The sequence below is a fragment of the Triturus cristatus genome, chromosome 5_2 (genome assembly GCF_964204655.1).
Source record: "Triturus cristatus chromosome 5_2, aTriCri1.1, whole genome shotgun sequence".
NCBI classification, from domain to species: domain Eukaryota; kingdom Metazoa; phylum Chordata; class Amphibia; order Caudata; family Salamandridae; genus Triturus; species Triturus cristatus.
Genome location: NC_140588.1, coordinates 745,358,811 through 745,378,694, shown reverse-complemented (window position 1 = coordinate 745,378,694; position 19,884 = coordinate 745,358,811).

The following is a 19,884-nucleotide window of genomic DNA, read 5'->3' as shown; positions in this document are numbered from 1 at the left end:
TATGCCGCAGTTTCGGATAGGCCGACCGAGGACTCGCTTGACCTCCTGCGGGACATTGATCTGCCCTGCCTGTCTGACGTAGATAGGGACGACCTCGATGGAGACATAACGGTCGATGAGGTGGCGGGTGCCATCCGTGCGCTGAACTCGGGTAAGGCCTCAGGCCCTAATGGTTTGCCGATTGACTTGTATAAGCTGTTCCCGGATAGGGTTGCCCCTCACCTGCGCGCCATGTTTGTGGAGGCGCGGGGGGAGGGTCCCTTCCGTTGGACCAGAGACTGGCGACGATTGTTGTAATACACAAGGAGGGTAAACCCCGAGATAAGTGTTCCTCCTATCGGCCAATATCACTCCTTAATGCTGAGCCGAAAATTCTGGCTAAAATTCTGGCAGGCCGCTTGGTCAGGGTGCTCGGAGACTTGATCCATCCGGATCAATCCGGCTTTATCCCTCACCGTAACACCGCGTTGAACCTTCGGCGCCTCCATGGAGTGATTGCCAGGGCGGGCACGATCCGAGAACAAGCTATTGTGGCATCTCTTGATGCCACGATGGCTTTTGATACGGTGGAATGGGCATATTTGTGGGCAGTGCTTGCCAAGTTCGGTTTTGGCCCTGGTTTTTTGAGCTGGGTGAGGTTGCTGTATGAGGGTCCCCTTGCGAGTGTTGTAGTAAATGGGCGGGCGTCGATTCCGTTCCAGCTTGGGAGGGGAACTCGGCAGGGATGCCCCTTGTCGCCTTTGTTGTTCGCCCTTGCCCTCGAGCCGCTGGCGGCGTGGATACGCTGGCATCCGGATATACGTGGACTTAGGTGGTCGCCCGAGCACGAGGACCGTATATCGCTCTATGCCGATGATATCCTGTTATATCTCGCATCGCCCAAGAACTCGCTTATAGTGGTTTGTGACGGTCTGACGTCCTTTGGTAGGAACTCGGGTCTCGGCATCAATTGGAGTAAATCGTATTTGTATGTTCTGAGCGGCGAGGTTCCGCCTGTCCGGCGAACGTGCTCGATCCAGATTGCCCGGCAGGGCTTTGTGTACTTGGGGATCTTTATCTCCACTGACTCCACCCTGCGGTATGAGAGAAACCTCCTCCCCCCATTGGCGCACTTGCGGCGGGATGTTGCGGGCTGGCGGAAGCTGCCGCTCTCCCTCATTGGGCGCGCCGCTTTGTTTAAAATGATGTCTCTCCCCCGGTTCCACTATGCTTTGCAGAATACCCTTGATTGGGTACCGGCCAGTTACTTTTGGGAGGTTGAAAGCCTCCAACGATCATTGCTGTGGGATGGTAGGCCGCGCATAGCGATTGCTAAGTTGACGCTTCCGTGGTACGACGGGGGTATTGCGCTTCCGGACATTCGACGCTATTATTGGGCCACCCAGTTGAGCGCGATTAATCATGGTTTCTATGGTCCGGCTCTAAGCCCCGGTTATGCCATGGACCGATGGTTGCTGCGCGGCGGTAATTATCATAGAGCGCTGTACTCTCGGGCGCTGGACTCGTCCCTCACGGGGCCCACGGGGGTGGCGGTGCGCGTGTGGAGGTTGGCGACTGACTCGTTGGGATGGAAGGATAGACTCACCCTAGCTACCCCATTGTTTGAATCTGACAGATTGGGGAAGCTCTGGCATACGAAGGGTTTTGATAAATGGGACTTGATTGGAATCTCCAGGGTTGGAGATTTGCTGAGTAAGGGGAGGGTGAAGTCCTTTGAAGAGCTGCAGCAGGAGTATGAGTTGGGGAAATCCGAGTTCTTCCGCTACGTTCAAGTGCGTCATGCCCTGCGATCAGTTCTCGTAGACGGAGAGAAGGTGCCTGAGTCCTCTCCATTGGAGGATCGGATCCTCGACGGCCATATGCCGGAGAGTACGATTTCTCTCATATATAAGAAATTGATAAACGTTCGGGCGGACCTGCTGTTGGGGCTGAGGGACCAGTGGACTAGGGACGGGCTCGAACTGGATGACCAGGATTGGCGGTCTGCGGTCTCCTCTCCTAAGGAGGACGCGATCCCATCACGACTGAGGCTGGTGCAGCTCAAAATACTCCACAGAACCTATGTCACGGGGCCTAGGCTGATTCGTATGGGATTCTCGGAGGAGGGTTTATGTAGGAGGGGATGCGGGATGGTGGGTACCTTTATGCATATCATTTGGGAATGTGGCGTTATCAGGGAATTCTGGAGGAGAGTCCATACGGTGATGGGGGAGGTGACGGGCATTGTTATGCAGCCGGAGGCTCGGTGCTGTCTCCTGAATGTTTGGGGGCCTACCGATCACGATGTGGGACAGACCCAGTGGGTGACCCTGGGTAATATGGTGGCTAAGCGAGACATCGCGCGCCTGTGGGGCTCAGCGGCTCCCCCCACATTGACTGCGTGGAAAGAAAACATGGACTGGAGTATGCTGAGGGAAAAGACAGTATATTGTGCTAGAGGGCGCCCCCGGAAGTGGCATGCCATTTGGGGGAGGTGGAACCAGTATAGGGGTGGCATATGTCTTGCCCCTGATTTGGATCTCCCCGATGAACAGCTCTCTCCTTAACATTCTTTCCAGCATCTGTATATGTATCTGATTGATAATTGACTTTTTGGGCCTCTGCTTTTCCCCCCTTTTTCCTCTTAGCACAGAGTTGTGACTGTTAGACGACGGGGGTCTGCTCTCCCCTGAGGGGCAATCACCAGTGGTTTTCAGTGTTATTCGCCTTGCTGGGGTTTTGTGTGAGTTTGTATTTATTTAAAATAGAACCTTTTTTGACTCCCCTCTATGCACTGTGGACGTTTCCTTGTTTGCTTTCTCAAAGCTGCCGAACCTCCGGGATGTCGGCTAAATAGCTGTGTCCATGTTTTCAAGAATAAAGGTTTTTAAAAAAAAAAAAAAAAAGAAGGGCATGACACATGCGGTCTTGGGCTTTGTCATGGTCTCCGCGTCTTGCACCAAATACAAGGATGTCGTCACTATAGTTGAATGAGTTTGGAATGTAGTGAATCACTTGCCGAACGGCTTCTTGAAAGATTTCCGCCGCTGAAGAGATACCAAAATTAAGGCATTTATATCTAAAAAGTCCTTGATGTGTGGTAAACATGGTGATGTATCTCGATTTCTCATGGCGTTCTAGCTGGTGGTACCCTTTGTTAAGACCTAGTTTTGAGAAAACTGTCGCTCCGTTCAGGCGAGTAATCATGTCGCTGATATGAGGTCCAGGGTGCCTTTCCCGTTCAATGGCTGTGTTCGGGACTCGCATGTCGATGCACAGGCGCACTTTGTTCTCATGTCCTCGCTTTGGCACGACTACCACGGCTGACACCCACGGGGTGGGTCCGGACGACTGTTCACCATAAGGTACTACTCAACCGGTTATCTGAAATTGGGAGAAGTGGTTTGGCCTGGAAACTGTTAAAATCATTTTTGACAGATAGGTCACAAACAGAAGACCTAGATGGTAACATCTCTGAACCTTTTTCTTTGCCATGCGGGGTGCCACAGGGCCCAGCTCTTAGCCCTACACTTTTTAACATCTATGTGGCTGGCATCATTAGGTCCTTTGGGTTCCAGCTCACCTCCTACGCTGACGACACACAAATTGTGCTATCGGTGATGGAGGGAGCAGAAAAGGAAGCGGGTGCAAGCTTCCATGATTGAATGGGATCCATCTCAACGTGGATGTCTGCCAATTGTCTAAAACTCAACTCAGCTAAGACTGAGGTTTTGAGATTTGGCAACAATCCACGGGTGTGGACACCAGAATGGAGGCCTGAGGAGCTGGGCCTGTGTCCCACACCCTCTAGAAAAGCTAAGAATCTAGGTATTGTAATAGATGATAAACTCACCATGGGGGACCATGTGAGCATGGTGACATCCACATGCTTCATGGTTCTCAGAATAATTAAGAAAATCAGGTTCTTCCTGTCGGAAGGGAGTCTGAGGACGGTGGTGGCGGCACTTATAATGTTGCATCTCGACTACTGCAACAGTTTATGTCTTAATGTTCAAAAACAACATCTGAACAGGTTGCAAGTGGCCCAGAATTCAGTGGCCAGATTGCTGACCAGGACGCCTAGGTTCGTCTCAGTTAAGGGAGAACTTAAGAAATTGCATTGGCTCCCAATCCCTCTGAGATCTCGCTTCAAGGCGCTTTGTATTGTTTTTAAAGCTGTGAATGGAACAGGTCCTGAGTTTCTTAAAACTAAGTTTTCATGGTATATCCCAAACAGAACTCTAAGGTCTACAGATTCCAAACAAGTGAAAACTCCCTCTTTCAAGAAAACAAACTGGGGAGGCAGAAGCTTTGCGTATTGTGCCTCTAAAGCTTGGAATGAACTGCCTTTCCCCTTGAGAAATGCTTCTGATCTCATCTCTTTTAGGAAAGACCTTAAGACATGGTTCTTTTCCCACTTTTAGATCTATGCTCCTCAGGTAATCAGTGCTCAGTGCCAGGACACCTTAGGGTAATCGTGCGCTCTAGAAGCATTAATAACATAACATAACATAACATATGATGTCTTCTCTCAACAGGTATTGAAGCTCATCATCAACTGCTTGTTGGAGGTGAAACGGTACTTTCCTGTGGTGTTGGGCCACTGGCGTTATTTGCTCATTTATGTGTAGTTTGACTTTGACGTTAGCTAATTTTCCTAGTCCCGAGAACAGCTTCGGGAATTTATTTATTATATCAGGTGAGTCGTCCACTTTGAATATGATCTCTACCAGCTTTAGCCGTTCTGCTGTGGGTAGGCTGAGGAGGCAGTCGGCAGCTTCAGGACCTTCTATTACGTGAATTTGGGCCTGGATTGTCCTGTCCTTGTAGGTTAGCATTGTGGGAAATCGTCCCAGGCACGGCAGTGGTTCCTTGGACATCCACGTGTAAACGCGCACTGCGGCTGGTTCTAAGTTCGGTTTCGGGCGCATTTTCTCATATTCGGTCGTGCAGATGTAGTTGAGTGACGCTCCCGTGTCCAAAACAAATTTGGCGTAGTGGTTCCCCATTTGAATATCTAATCGGGAGTATTTCTTCAGCAGGTCTGGGTCGGCCACCATGCACACATAATCATCACTGTCTTGTGACATGGGAGTGAGGGCGGACGATTCTCTTGATGTCGACTGGCGAGATCGATATGAGGCCTGTGACTGGGTGCTAAACCTGGACAAGCTAGTTGAGTGGTCTCACCTTCCATGCACCGCCCTCACGTGGTGGCATGTTCCAGTGCTTCGTCAGGCTGGTCCTGCTTCTTTATGCCGAGTTTGGCACATAGCTTTGAAGTGATTGTCTCTCCCACATCGGTGATATTGTAGTCCAAAGGGCGGGCAGGTGCCTGTATGGGGTAGTCCAGGCCACAGCGATAGCAGTGTGGCGGTTGTTTCTTGTGTTGCTGTTTCTGGTCCCACCACGGGACGAACTTGTGGGGTTACCAGGCTTCTGATGGTCCGACTAGAGTCTTACTTCTGTCTGGGATTGAACTCGGAGGGCTTGTTCTTTTTTTCCAGCTTCCATTTTCTTTGCGTGTTCTTCAGCTTGATCATTTATGCGTGTGAGTTCGTCAATGTCGTCAAGTGAGTAATGTTTCTTTGATAGCCGACGTCGTAGTGACTCCGATTGGCATCCTTCGATGATGCGTAGGCGAAGCGCATCTTCAGTATTAAAATTGTCAAACTCACAGTATCGTGCCAGACACTTTAGTCGTGAAATTAAATCGCCCATGGATTCATCGCGTTCTTGGGATGCGAGATTGAAGGTGTAGCGTTCGTAATCTAGGTAACGCTTGTGAAGAAATTTCCTGTTCAGAGCTTCTCTCATGTCTGCATACGACGCGGCATTCGCCGGGGGCAGTTCTTTGATTATTTGTCCAATGTCTTTGCCCACGAGATTTCTTAGTGCTATGAGTTGATGGTCGGGGTCAGTTACTCTTGAGCCTTTCATAAAATCTTCAAAGTCCTCTATCCGCTCTTCCACTTGGGGCCCATGCTGTTTCCAGAGGTCAGTATTAGAGGTTCGGAGGGATGCGGGAACGATACCCCCATTAGTATGGATCTATGGGGCGCAGCTGAGGCCGGACCTGGCGTTGCATCTCACGTGGAATCAGGTTGGGTGGACATGGTGACATATTGCTATCTTCACTGTCCCCTCTGATACTTCCCACAGCATACACGAGGTCTCAAGTTATCTTTTGGTGGGCTCGGGATGCTTTTTTGATATTTGCCTGACTTCAAAATGGCCGCCAGAATGGTGACAATGCTTTTCCTATGGGGCGCCTGACTCCAAGATGGCCGCCAGATGTGACTCTTTTGTGCTGGTCTGAAAGGTGGGGAGTTAATGCTCTTAACCCAATGCCGTGCACTTTCGGCTGTTTGATGACTCAGGGGGCCTGTCTTGCAGGGCACTCTCTTCAGGGCTGCGAAAACGGGCTGATCGGCAGTGTTCATTCGCTTGGGTGACAGTGCGCTTCCTTTTGCAGACGTCCGGACCTTCAGCACTGTTACCTCATCATGCAGGGCTGGAGGGGAGTGTCCTCGCATCCCACCCTCGTCGCCAGTTTTCGTATCTCGCATTTAAATAATACGCGGACACGAAGTGATTTTGTAGCCTTCTTTATTCCTTCCCTCTAGCCTCTCGAACTGACGCTCCCTCATGCCGCCCCTCCCCATCCCATTCTGGCCATGCCTGACTCGGACGTCCTGGACGGGGACAGGCATGGCAACACAACAGTACTGTCAATCCTGTTTGTGGAGCTTTGCAAGATCCCACATCGAGGATGCATCGCGCTGAAGCGGTTGTGAAGTCCTGCTTCAAGGATGTGTAATAAAACAGCGATTCTGAGGAACTGCGGGGCGGTGATGCAAGGTCCTGCATTGAGGATGGGCCGTGCAGAGGAGGTGCAGGGTCCTGCATCGAGGGTGGGCCATGCAGCGGCAGTTCCGAGGAGCAGTGGGGCTGCAATGCGAGGTCCTGTTGGAAGATGTGTCATGCAGCATTGGTTCCAAAGAGTTGCGAGATCCTGCCGCCGGGATGAATTGTGTAGCAGCGGTTCTGATGCATTACTGAGATGCAATGTATGGTGCCGGTTCTGCTAGGACCACACCTGGGCTGGCAGAGCACTTTCACTTCCAAGGGTCCAGCACTGGGATGGCACCACTTGGAGGAGGGGGGCATCACTTACAACAGGCAGAATCCAGGTGCAGGATTCAAAGTGTTTAGAACCTTTTCTGGCTCTGATCAGGAGGCAAGCCAATTAGCCCATGGAGTCTCTCTAGTGCTCCTGTGTTCGAGGTGCAGGTCCAGTCCTTCTCACTGAGGCAGTAGGGCAGCAGGACTGTATAGTGGCAGGGTTGTAGAGTAACAGGACAGCAGAGTAGCAGGGCAGCAGAGTAGCAGTCCTTCTTGCAGTAGAGCAGCAGAGCAGCACAGCAGTAATTCTGAGTCATCCACAGATCCAGCAGTTGGGTCTGAGGGTCCAATATTTATACTTGGAACCAGCTTTGAAGCTGAAGAAGTTTCTAGAGGATTCCACCTCAAAGGTGTCTGGAATTTCCGGCCTCCCTACCCTAGCCCCAGCTTGTCTGGGAGCACAAAAGACTAGTGTGAAACCCTTTGTGAGTGTGCTGAGGCAGAGTTTTCCCCTATAAAGGCAGAGATGGTCCATCCTGCCAACACCTATTCCTCCTTTGTCTCAGTGTCTGGGAGCAATACACAAAAGACCAGCTTCCAGCTACACTGTCAGATGTGGCCTCTTCTTTGGGGTCTGCACGGCGACTTTTGTTGTCCACATCTAGGCACCTCCAACTCGGAATGCTATTATTGCCTACTTCCTTTCTGAACGCATAACGATTCCCGTCATGTCATTCACAACAAAGCACTTCACGTCATGCACTTCACATCATAGTGCTTCACGTCATGTAATACACACCAAAGGAGCCCAGAGCGCCATCACGATATACATGTGCACTCCCCATTAGTACACTAGAGCTGTAGTGAAAGTTAGAGCATCATGAACATAAATGAAAGATGGAGCATAATGACAGGCAATGTCTGAAACCGAGTGGATGCTCCTCCTCTAAGTGCTCACCTTACTGTCAAGGCCTGGCTAGCCTTACTGCACAGGTGGACTGCGGACTGCAGTACAGAGGACTGCTAACAAAGATAGGATGCTGCCCAAACGTCTTCTTTTTGACCAAATTCAGATGAAGAGCTCTGAGTGCTGCGGTGGCAGAGGAATAGTGAGCTCGTTTTCCTGGGGCGGGACGGTTTTATGCACTGTGCCACACCCAAGATGGCTGCCTGCCAGGAATGCTGGGGTATGTAGTCCCAAGTGACTACCCCGGGCTAGGAAGTGGAAAAATGCATCACAGGGGCATTAACAGGACAGACAAGCACCATGCATAGCATACATACAAAACAGGGCCCTCAGTGGGACCTATATGAGCAGCGTGACCACCAGTGCACCCACGGAGCAGCCTCATGGTCTTTCCTACATGGCACACCTTCACCTACATAAGGTTTGGCACATGGGGGCAGGTATGTGCTGACCAGTGTTCCGCTTGCCCCTGGGGCACATCCTAGACTGCCTGACAGTACTCCCCCCCCTCTCCCACGTGCGGTCTAGGGCCTGGCTCCTGGGGATTCTGGAGATTGAAGCATCAGAACAACCATGGACTGTGGAAGGTTTTTTTTGTTTTTTTTAAATAATTTTGTACGATCCAAAAAGACATCACAAAAACATTTGCAACAATAAAAAATATGCATATAACATATTGACAATATGCGTGAATAATTATAAACAAAACTTTCCCACACATTAAACCAAATACAAAAATTATAAGACCAAGACAAATAAATCCCCACATACTTCCTGAGCGATAATCACAAGGTCGTGGTGGAATAATAGAGCACATCCCCTCCATTCACTCATACCACACATCCAGGCCACACTCTACTCCAGTCCGCGGCACTCTGCTCTGCTTCAGCTGCCCTTTTCAGAAGAAAAAGTCTCAGGGGCTCCCAGATATCCTTTGGTCTGGAAATTGTAGGTAGTTCTTCCGCATATGTCTCCATGTTATCTTTACAGTAGACCAGGTCCTTTATCCAATGATCTACTTTCAGAATACGCCTCCCGCCCCACGTAATTGCTACTCTCCGCGTAGCCATAAGCAGTGCCTGTCGTACGAATCTACCACTCACTCCCTTGATGTGGGGCACACAGCACAACAAACAGACAAGTGGAGTGCACTGAAGTTCCACATCCGCCATGATCTTCAAGTCTCTCACCACAAGTATCCAGCATTTAGCTACCTTCCTACATCCCCAAGCAAGATGCAGAAAGTCAGCGTCTGACTGTCCGCACTGCGTGCAGCAGCTGGACTCACGCAACACAAATCGATAAAACCGCGCCGGCGTATAATACACCTGTTGTATATATTTTAAATGTATAATACGTAAGTTCCCGTTCATGATAAGGGTGCCCGTTAATTCACATACATATTTACAATCTTTCCCCGATATTGGAGCAAGTAAACAATCATTCCATCTCTCCCAACTTCTGTCCGGCTGACTCATGCATTCTTCCTTTATTAGCCTATATAGCCGGGAGATAATTTTTTTAATCGTGGGAGTGGTAAGCACGAATTGTAAAGACTTCAATGTGGGAGGTTCTAGAGGATAGGTATCGTAGTGAGCTCTGACTGCGTGTCTAAGTCTGTGCACCACAAATCGAAACAACAACGTAGGGTTATTGATATATTGCAGGGTGTTTGGTGTTAGAAACAACCCCTCTGGATAGATATCCTGCATTAACTGAAAGCCTACCTCTTTAAACAGCCGCATCGACGGCACCTTGTGGGACACCGACAGTGACGCATGATGTTCTATGTGCATGGCTGGCGCATATAACGGCAGCTTGCTTGCCAGACGCCCTATCTCCTGCCAGGCAGCTATTGTCGTATCTACTGCATTTATCTCCGTCCTCGGGACTCCGCGTGCCCGGTATGTGATCATGCTGTGTAATGGAACTGGATATACATCCCCCTCCTCCACCGCGACGTGCGGAGTGAACGCATGTGGTCTCATCCAATAATATGCGTATTGGGCCTGCGCACTGAGATAATAGACATATTAGTCCTGTGCCCCAAACTCTCCTTTATCATAATCGCTAGTTAGTACCGACCATTTTACTCGGGCTTGCCTCCCCAGACCAGCCGTAGTAGGGTCCTACTAAAAAACCCCTTCGACAACACAATCGGGATGTTAGTAAATAAATCCAAAAACCGCGGTAGGACCACCATCTTACTTAATGCAATGCGATCCGCTAAAGAGAGCGTTAGAGTTACCCATGTATCCACCTGCTGGTCCGATTTAGTGTGTGCCCTACCATAATTCTCGCGTATCACCTTATCCGGGTCACGATGTATCCAGACTCCGAGGTACTTTATCGGGTCCACAGACCATTCCAATGGGAAATCCATATCTGGTCGTACCGTGGATTCCGTCAGAGGAATAACAACGGATTTGTCCCAGTTTACCACTAATCCCGACAAACGACCAAACCTTACATACTGCCGAAATAGCTGTGCTAGGTACCTGGAAGGTTCACGGACGAAGAGCACCATATTGTCAGCATATAGTGAGATGCCTACTGGATGGTAGTTGAAGTTTAGCGCTATTTCCCTGTGTCTCTGCCTGAAAACGCACGCTAGCGGCTCTAAGACAATCACAAAAAGCAGCGGAGACAGAGCGCAGCCTTGGCGAGTGCCCCTCGGGATGTCAAATGGGTCTGATGTTAAACCGCCGACACGCACCCTGGCCGATGGATCTGCATATAGCACCCTGATCTAGTGTAGAAATATAAGCGGAAATCCCATACCCTGAAGGATAAAAAACATGTATTTCCATTCAACCGAATCGAACGCCTTAGCCACGTCCAGCAATACCGCCGCAGCCGACATGCTTGGCTCCAAGACATGAAACATGGAAAATATAGTCCGCAAGTTGTGGGACGTGGATCGGTCCGGTATAAACCCAGACTGGTCCGGTAGCACCAGGCGCAGCATCAGGGGTTGTAGTTTAACAGCTACAATTTTGGCAAGGATCTTGGCATCTATATTAATCAGTGAAAGGGGTCGATATGAGTCACATTTATCTGGGGGCTTGTATTTCTTGAGTAGCGTTATAATCAGGGTCTGCCGCAGCGACGGTGGCAATACCCACAATTCATGCACCTCTGCATATATTTCCAGCAGATACGGAGCAATCAAGACCGCATATGTTTTATAAAATTCGACTGAAAGGCCATCCGGCCCGGTGCCTTCCCACTTGGTAGAGCTAAAAAAGCAGCCTTCATATCCTCCGCGTCAACCGGCAGGCTTAGATATTCCCTATGGGCATCCGACAACCAGGCGCATGCCACGTCCTCCAGGTACCCCATCATGTCAGCCTCTGTCGCCCCCCTCCTGGATGTATACAAATCCGCGTAAAAGTCTCGGAATAGCGAGCGGGAGATAATATTCCTTCCAGTGGGAGTCGGTTATCTTATCTATATGAGGTTGCTCCATATGTTCTCTAATCTTACGTGCTAGAGTACGGCCTGGTCTTCCCCCCTCTCCGTACCTTTGCGCCATGTGCCTAAGCGACAGGTTTTGTATTTCAGTGTCCGCTAAGGTGTCATACTCCAGAACCAGCTCGTATATGCGGGCAAGAGTGTCAGCCGATGGAGCCACTGTGTACTCACGTTCCAGTGCCTGGAGCGCAGCCTCAACTTTGGAAAGCTGCTCTCCAATATCTTTCAATATGCCTGCCACAGTACCAATGCACACCCCCCTAATCGTAGCTTTAAAAGCCTCCCATAGGGTGGAGGCACTGTCCACAGAGCCCCTATTAAGTAGAAATTATTGTTTTATGGCATCCTTCACCGTAGTTTCGAACACCGGATCGAGTAGCGCCTCCGAGCGCAGACACCATGTGAATGGGCGATGCACAGCCGTCGGAATCATTATGTCTAATTGTACCGGATTGTGATCTGATAAAGTGCGCGCAATGTGGCAACCTCCAGTACCCACTCGGGCACACCGCCACCTAGTAACCAGTAGTCCAATCACGACCAGATGTTGTGTAGCGGCGTCGCATGCGTTCCCTCTTTCACCAGGGCATTTCGCACTCTCCACACATCGCTCAATCCAAATTCTAGCATAGCACTTAGTACACACTGGGCCACTCTGTTAGTTCGGTGTGACACTGAATTAGACTTATCAAGAGCAGGGTTCAAATAAGTGTTTAAGTCCCCTCCCCACAGAATATCTGCTTCCGGCCATACCCTCAGTTTGGCATACATGCGTAAAAAACACCCCGGGTCATCAACAATGGGCCCATACATGCTGACTATAGAAACCAAGGAGCCCCCCAGCTTCCCCTGAACCATCGCACACCGTCCTTCCTCATCTATATATGTCCGGGCAGGCATGAACGCGACGCCCCGTCTAATCAGGATCATCAAGCCCCTGGCATACGATGAATAAGAAGATGCCAGCTTAAATCCTGCCCATCTTCCAGCAATAACTCGTTTAGTCAAATGTGCTTCCTGTAACAGAGCGATATGTATATCATGGCGAGTCAGATAGGCCAATACCTGGCGTACTTTCTTTGGGGAATTAAGATCCCTCACATTCCAAGTCAATAATCTGTCTCGCTCACCCATAATGAAGTGTGGTGATCCCTGACAGCCTAGCAATTAATGCGATCAAGAATAGAAGGGTAATTCCAGTGCCTCACGCGACCAACGTGCCATATCGATCAGCTCTCACTCCCACCAACAACAATGCAAGAATCACACAAATAAAACACAACACATACCCCACCCACCCCACCCCCACCCCACCACCCACACCAACCTCCCAATTAGGTCGGGACCATTCCCATCCCTCCTCCCTCACATTTACCCCAACTTCCATACAATACATCAACAGGGGAACACCCGCTGAGGGGGATGGAATGGCAGCAAATACTCTGATGTGAGATTTGACAGGCTTTTAACTGTGTGGCTCACCTGCGTGCATGAACCATGAATGCATTCAACTCCCAAGATGTCGAACTAGTACAATATAACATAACTACATGCGAACATTTTTGAGAAATATTAGGGAACCATCCCCCGGCTGCAGTAGATCAAACAAATAACATCAGATCGACAACAACTCGCACCCTCATCATAAATTCACTTTCGACCATTCAAGTAGACAGAGACACCATTACTGATCTGTGTCTTCTAGATACGATGAGGCTGATGGGCTCCCCGGCCCGCCCTGTCGGGGCCTAGCTTTGCAGATATGTTTTGAAAATTTCAGGGCTGACTTCGAGTCCGTGAAAAAGTGGGCCTGGCCCTCATGAGAAATTTTCAACTTGGCAGGGGAAAACATTGCATATGGTACAGAGGCAGTCTGCAGCAACTTCTTCACCGGCACAAACTCCCTTTGTGCCGCTTGCACCGCGGGGGTGTAGGCTGGGAAAAAGGACAGGTTGTCACCCTTAAAATTAATGGGACTCCTGGCCCTAGCCTTCTGCAAAATTGCATCTCTGTACGCATAGTTCAGTAGGCGCGCAACTATCGGGCGCGGCAGCGCACCCGGCTTAGGCCTAGGGCCCAAAGAGCGATATGCTCTCTCCACAATCATTACTGTCGATAACACAGAGCTAAATAGTTCGCGCAGGAGGCCATCAATGAAGGTCTCTATCTTGGAAATGGCTGTGGTCTCCGGCAGGCCAATTATGCGAAGATTATTACGCATAGACCGCGCTTCCAAATCCTCATTCTTCGCTTTTATGACCTCTAAGACCTTTTCCATCTGTAAAATTTGGGTCTGGGTTTCCGCTTGCGAGTCCTGCGTGTCCGACAGTCTATTCCCCAAAACATCAAGCCTATGTTCATGCTTGTCTACTTTCTTTTTTACCACATGTAGACTGGTCGCTAGCGCATCTATTTTACTGTCTATCGATTTCATCCCAGAGCGCAGTTCTAGGAGGATAGTCCTGGTGTCGTCCTCACAGTCTTCCACAATCTCTGAAGCACCCTGTGTCCCAGGCTGGTCCCCCATGGCTTCACTTGCACGTGTATACCGCTTGCTTTCAAACTGGAGTTTCGGCTGCTTAGGGTCAGATTTTCCCATAATGGTGGAGATGTGTGCGCAGTGTATAGTATTCCTTCCCCACCACGTCTCTCCATGTGTCCAATTCACTAGTGTTCAAAACCGCTGAGTCAGCGAATCAGCCCCCTAGTAGTGTAGTGAGAGCTTACTGCCACTCAGCGGTCAAGTACTTGTAGCAGTTTGTGAAGATGCGCACCCTGATCAGTCACAAATAGCCAGCGCACTAGTGAAAAACCCCTCCAGTCGTCTCTTACTATCCCAGCCGCCAGTGAAGTAGCCAACCAGGCCTCAGGAAGGGCCCCCACACTAGATCAGTCTATGGTAGGGCTGAGAAATGTCCATTAAAGCCCCCACCAGTTCCAATGGCTACCCGCGCTGCTCTCCCACTCTGGCATCTATGAGCACAGATATAGCCTGTAGTTCGTTCTTCCAGGTAGGGACCGCCACTCGTGTCGCAGCCCGCACCCTCCAGGGAGCTCTCTGGTCACACCAACACCCTCCCTCGTGCTCAGGGTTCTCACACGGCTCCCGCCCCCGGCGGCCAGAAGCGCATGCAGAGCCCTAGCCACACTTGCCTGTGAACCCAGGCTTGGACATGTACCAGGGCACACAAACGGACACCGCCACGCCCCGGGGAGCCAAGCCGGTACGTCTCCCCTTCAAGTAAGCAGCGGTGCTACCAACACACCACGCCCGGCACAATCAGCCCACCCTGGCCCACCCAAACACCTCTCGTGTACAACACCAGGAGTGCTGAGACACGCAGCCCGAACTGCACCCAACACAGTATGCGGCCCCCACCCCTCTTACCGCACTTTCACTGGGTATGTGGGCGCACCACGCTCCGTCTCAGGTCAGGTCCGCAGGCCGCTCTCGGTGGGGCTCTGCACGCCCAGTTATGGCAGCTCCAGACTTTCGGGGCGATCCCTGCCGCAGCAGTCTCGCGCACCTCAAGGGCTTCAGTCCCTGCACAGGAATCGCACGTCGCCGGCAGCCAGCTATTCCACTCTTTGTACGACGCTCTTGCGATTCACCCCCGGGACCATTACTTCGGAGGCACGCACCACGCCCTCTCCGCTCCTCAGCAGTCCCCTCACTCGGAAAGGCTTCGAGCAGGCGCCATTTTCCGACTGCTGATCAATGATTTCAGAACCGCTTAAAGAGGGTTCCGCTGTGTCGTCGAGCCCAAAAATCACACCAATCGTGCTAGGGGGGATAGTTACCGCTGCATGTAGTTATTAGCAATACAGGTGTCCATATATCATGGTATTTTTTGGATTTACAAGTCTGGCGCGCGGAGCTCCCGCAAGAGGCAGCCATTCCGCCTCCCGCTGTAGCCACGCCCCCTGGACTGTGGAAGTTGCCTGCTGGATCCCAGGAATCGTTCTCAGGTCCATAGCCCTCCAAGAAACTAGATACCACAGTGAGGAGCCCCAGTGACGTTTGTCCAGAAATGCATGTACTTCATATTTCCACATGCCCCGCACTTTTAGGGGAGCAGGACGTTGTGGACAGTGGGCTAGGGCCGACTTGAGAAGGGATGTGTGGAACACGGATGAATGCACAAAGTGTCAGGGAGCTTGAACTTGTATGTAACAGGATTCAATTGAGGTAAGACCTCATAGGGGCCTATGAAATTGGGGTGGAAGATTTTCCTAAGTTTAAATGTAACATGTTTCATGGAAAGTCACACCTTGCCCCCAGGGTGGTACACAGTACCCGGGCTGTGATGTTTGTCATATTGGGCCTTGTATTTACATTTTTATGTTTCTAGGTGATCATGTAAACGAGTTTGTACTTGATGCACATGAGTGATAGTGTCTTTTACTGCAGGTGTTGTGTGTATGGATATTGGTAATGTCACAGGTAAGGTTTTTGGGTAGAACCCTTCCAGACCCAAGAGCAGGGTGGTACCTCTGGAGAAATGATACGAGTTGTTGTACGCCAATTCCTCCAACCAATGTCAATTCTCCCATGAGTCAGTGGAGTCGTCAACATAACCGTATGTTGGCAAACCACTTGGAGTCCAGTTAATAACTACATAGTGATTTGTTTCTATGGAGTGGATAGGGTTGGTAAAGGCTGAAACAACCCTTTTGATTTAGAGTGATTGGTTTTGCATCTTGCACAAACCTCACATTCTTGGATCATATGTGTTACATCAATTTTCAAAGTAGGCCACCAAAAATATCTTTGCAGCAGCTCCATAGACTTTTGGGTCGTGGGGTGTCCAGCAAGAGGGCTAACATGTACTCAATGGAAGGCTGTTTGTCTTAACTCTGGAGTGGGTAGGAATACTCAAGACCCACGCAATGGTAAGCTCTGAACACCAGTTTTCTTGTGTACTTTTTAAGCCATTCTGACCATTTGGTTGCCTGGAAATGATCTTGAGTATACGACAGTGACATCTGCAGAAGTGGACCATTCAAATTTGACCTTCTTGTGCAATAACTTGGTGATGGGTGCTCCAGTTTGTGAGAAGTGATCAATGAATTGGCCAAACCCAAAAAATCAAAGCCGAGGAAACATTGTATGTCTCAAACAGATTTTGGTGTTGGCCAATTCGGTACTGTTTGCCCTTTGCTTTAGGCCCTCTGCATGGCTGAGGGTGCTAGTATCACCCTTAAACATTCTACCTGTGTCACTTTTGCTTAGTTTGCAATACAACTGATGTTTCCTTAAGGCCATTAGTACTTTACTCACATGTTCCTCTTGGAGGGTTATGTTTTCTGAGTAGATAAGGATGTCATCCATGTTAACGATGGCAAATAAGTCCAAATAGTCTTGTAAAACTTTGGTAAAATAGACTTAACACACTGCTGAGGTGCTGCCAATGCCAAACGGCATTACCAGATATTAGAACAGGCCATAGCATGCCTTAAAAGCTGTTTTTCACTTGTCCCCCTCTCTCAAGTGGACCAATCGGTAGGCCCCTCATAGGTCAAAATTTGTATAGATTACTACTAATTTTACCTGGTGTAACAAAACCAGAATGAGTGTCACGGGGCAAGTGTATTTGACAGTAATTTTGTTCAGTGCCCAATCATCTATACAAATTCATCGGTCCCCGTTGGCCATCAGCATGAAGAAGAGAGCTGGGGGCCATGAGGGCAGGATGAAGCCGTTGGCTAGATACTTTTCAAGGTATTTACAAACATGTTGATTCTCTTTGTCTGATAGTGCATAGATCCGACAACTAGGTACGCTGGTGACAGCCATTAAATCAATTTGACAGTTATGGGGTAGAGTTTCTCTCTGAATACATCAGTGAACTGACTGTATTGCGGGCAGCCGCGGCCCGTGGCGGAAATGCGGGGCGGGGGAGGGGCAGGGTGGGGGGTACTAAACACGGGAATATGGATAATTCGAGGTAAGTAAACAATTAAATAAATAAAACGAATTTCGAATTTCGCAGGGCGCACTGCATCGCATTTTGCGCGCAGGGGGACCAAAATGCATCCCTGATGAACCCCTTTCTTCTCTGCCCAGGTGTCCGTAAGACCGCCATCCCTGTTATATCTAACTGCAGCTGTGGTGTTTTCATGGGCAGTATGTAAAAAAGCCACCCACTCTGTATCTAAGCCCATGCTACTTAAAATCAACCATAATTTAGACCTATTTACACAATCAAAGGCTTGAGGCAGATCCTTAAAAGCCAGATGTAAAATTCCCTTCTTGGCAATGGTGTATTTCCCAATCACTAAATGCAAGTTTATACATTGATTCAGCATCCCTTTGCCCGGCCTAAAACCATACTGTAAATCAGAAATAACATTTAGATGATCTAGCCATACTGTTAGACGATCTAATATCACTTTCCCCATAATTTTAGCAGCAGAATCTAAGAGCGATATCGGTCTATAACATGAAGGATCATCCCGTGCACCCTGTTTAAAAATGGGGATAATGACTACCATTGCCCATGAGGGGGGAAAACCACAAGAGCAGGCTACATTAAAAACATGAGCCAAAATCTTAGCCCAAACCTTAGGGTCAGCCTTATATAGGTCTGCAGGTACCCCATCTGGGCCGGGAGCCTTACCCCCGGATGTTGAGATGATTGTATTATGGACTTCATCTATGCTAAAGTGAAGGGGATGAAGCAGCTGACCCACCGACCATATGTGCCTCGGCTTCTTCTAGATTGGTACCACTAAAGATTTGCTAAAATGCTGTACCCATTGTTCAGCGGGCAATATACAGTCGGTGTTGGAGTTTGGCATATCAGAGAAGAAGGGTTATTAACCACAGACCAGAATTTGAAGCTATCTGCCAGGTCACTTACTTGCCAGAGAGCCTCCCAAGCCTGCTCTCTTATCAGCTTCTTCCTCTCAAGCGCTGCAAGCTTATATGCCTTTCTTCTACTCCTGACCACTGCTTCATCCCTTGGATTATGCTTAAATGCCTGCAGTAGCTCCCTATGAGCCACAGAGCAGGTGCCATCAAACCACCTCTTGGCCTTAGGGCATCTTGTCCTGCTCACTGAGGTTAGGTTAAACGATATCTGCTTAGTTATTTTGTCGAAGGCCTCTAAAATGGTTCAATCATGTGTAGTGGGATCCATTCATAATTGGAACTTTATAAGACAAACGGCATACAGATTGTCCAAGAAACTTTCCAGGATAATCCTTTCCCACTTCAGCCTGCGTGTTTGATCTTTGGTACTAATATTTTTATTGGAGATGCAAGTGGCTACCTCCCCTGTTAGAATGGCAGAATAAGACAGCACAAGTATGAGCGGATTGTGATCGCTGTGGTAATTCCAAGAAAGTTCAGGTTCTCCACCACCAAAACTAATGGCGCAGACAGCATAATATAATCAATAATACTAGACTTTCTATTTCCTGCATAAGTAGGAACCAAAGCTGACATATCTGTTTGCTGTAAGCAAAGTAGATTGTGGGCTGAGAGAAAACCTTCTAAGAAGATACCTGGCGGTGTGTGCTCAAAATGATTTGTCGAAGGTAAAGGATCCCCCTGCTCTGTTATTAAAATACAATTAGAATAGCACAGGTGAATGTTAAAATCCCCTAAAATTATCAGATCGTAGTAAGCTGGTTTGCCTTCCTCATAGTGTTCCAAAAGTTCTTCTAGAGCTTAAAGGTATTTTAACTCGTGGATTCTGGAAAAGAAGTTATAAAGATTTACAATTAGCAGTGTGGGAAAATTCTTAAAAGACAGCTCTACTGCTAGCACATGGGGTGATTGGCATTCTATCATTCTGGTCTTGCAGGAGAGTTTGAGTGAAAACATTAAAAACAGACTTGCTCTTCCCATATTCGAAGGGCTAGCATATTTACAAAATGAAATGAAACCATCTAGTTAAAAACTTTCATTTGCCTCCCAGGTTTCTTGTAGGGCAATGATATGGTGTGTTGAAAGAAAATTTTCCCAAGATGTGTTGCCCCTTTTTAACCTAAGACCTGCTATGTTCCACGAAAGTGCCTTCACACTTGGAGAGGCAGAAATGGTGGATGTGGGGATAGTGATTGGAGATTTAACACACATTGAGTCGGGCATAGATGCTGGTGAGATTGAGTTATTAGAGACCATATGAGGCAATTTATTGCCCTGGATCTTTTCATTCTCCAGCGTTGGTCTGGATAGCGGTTGGAAGAGGTTTCTCATAGGTAAAATTGTGCCCATGTTTCTTATATGGCCAGGCCTAACTGATTTTGAGGGTAGCTGTCACTGGGGAATGGCCAGGGGCTGCTTGGAGGGATAGAAAAACTGTAGGGGGGCAATTCTGATTGTAGAGGTA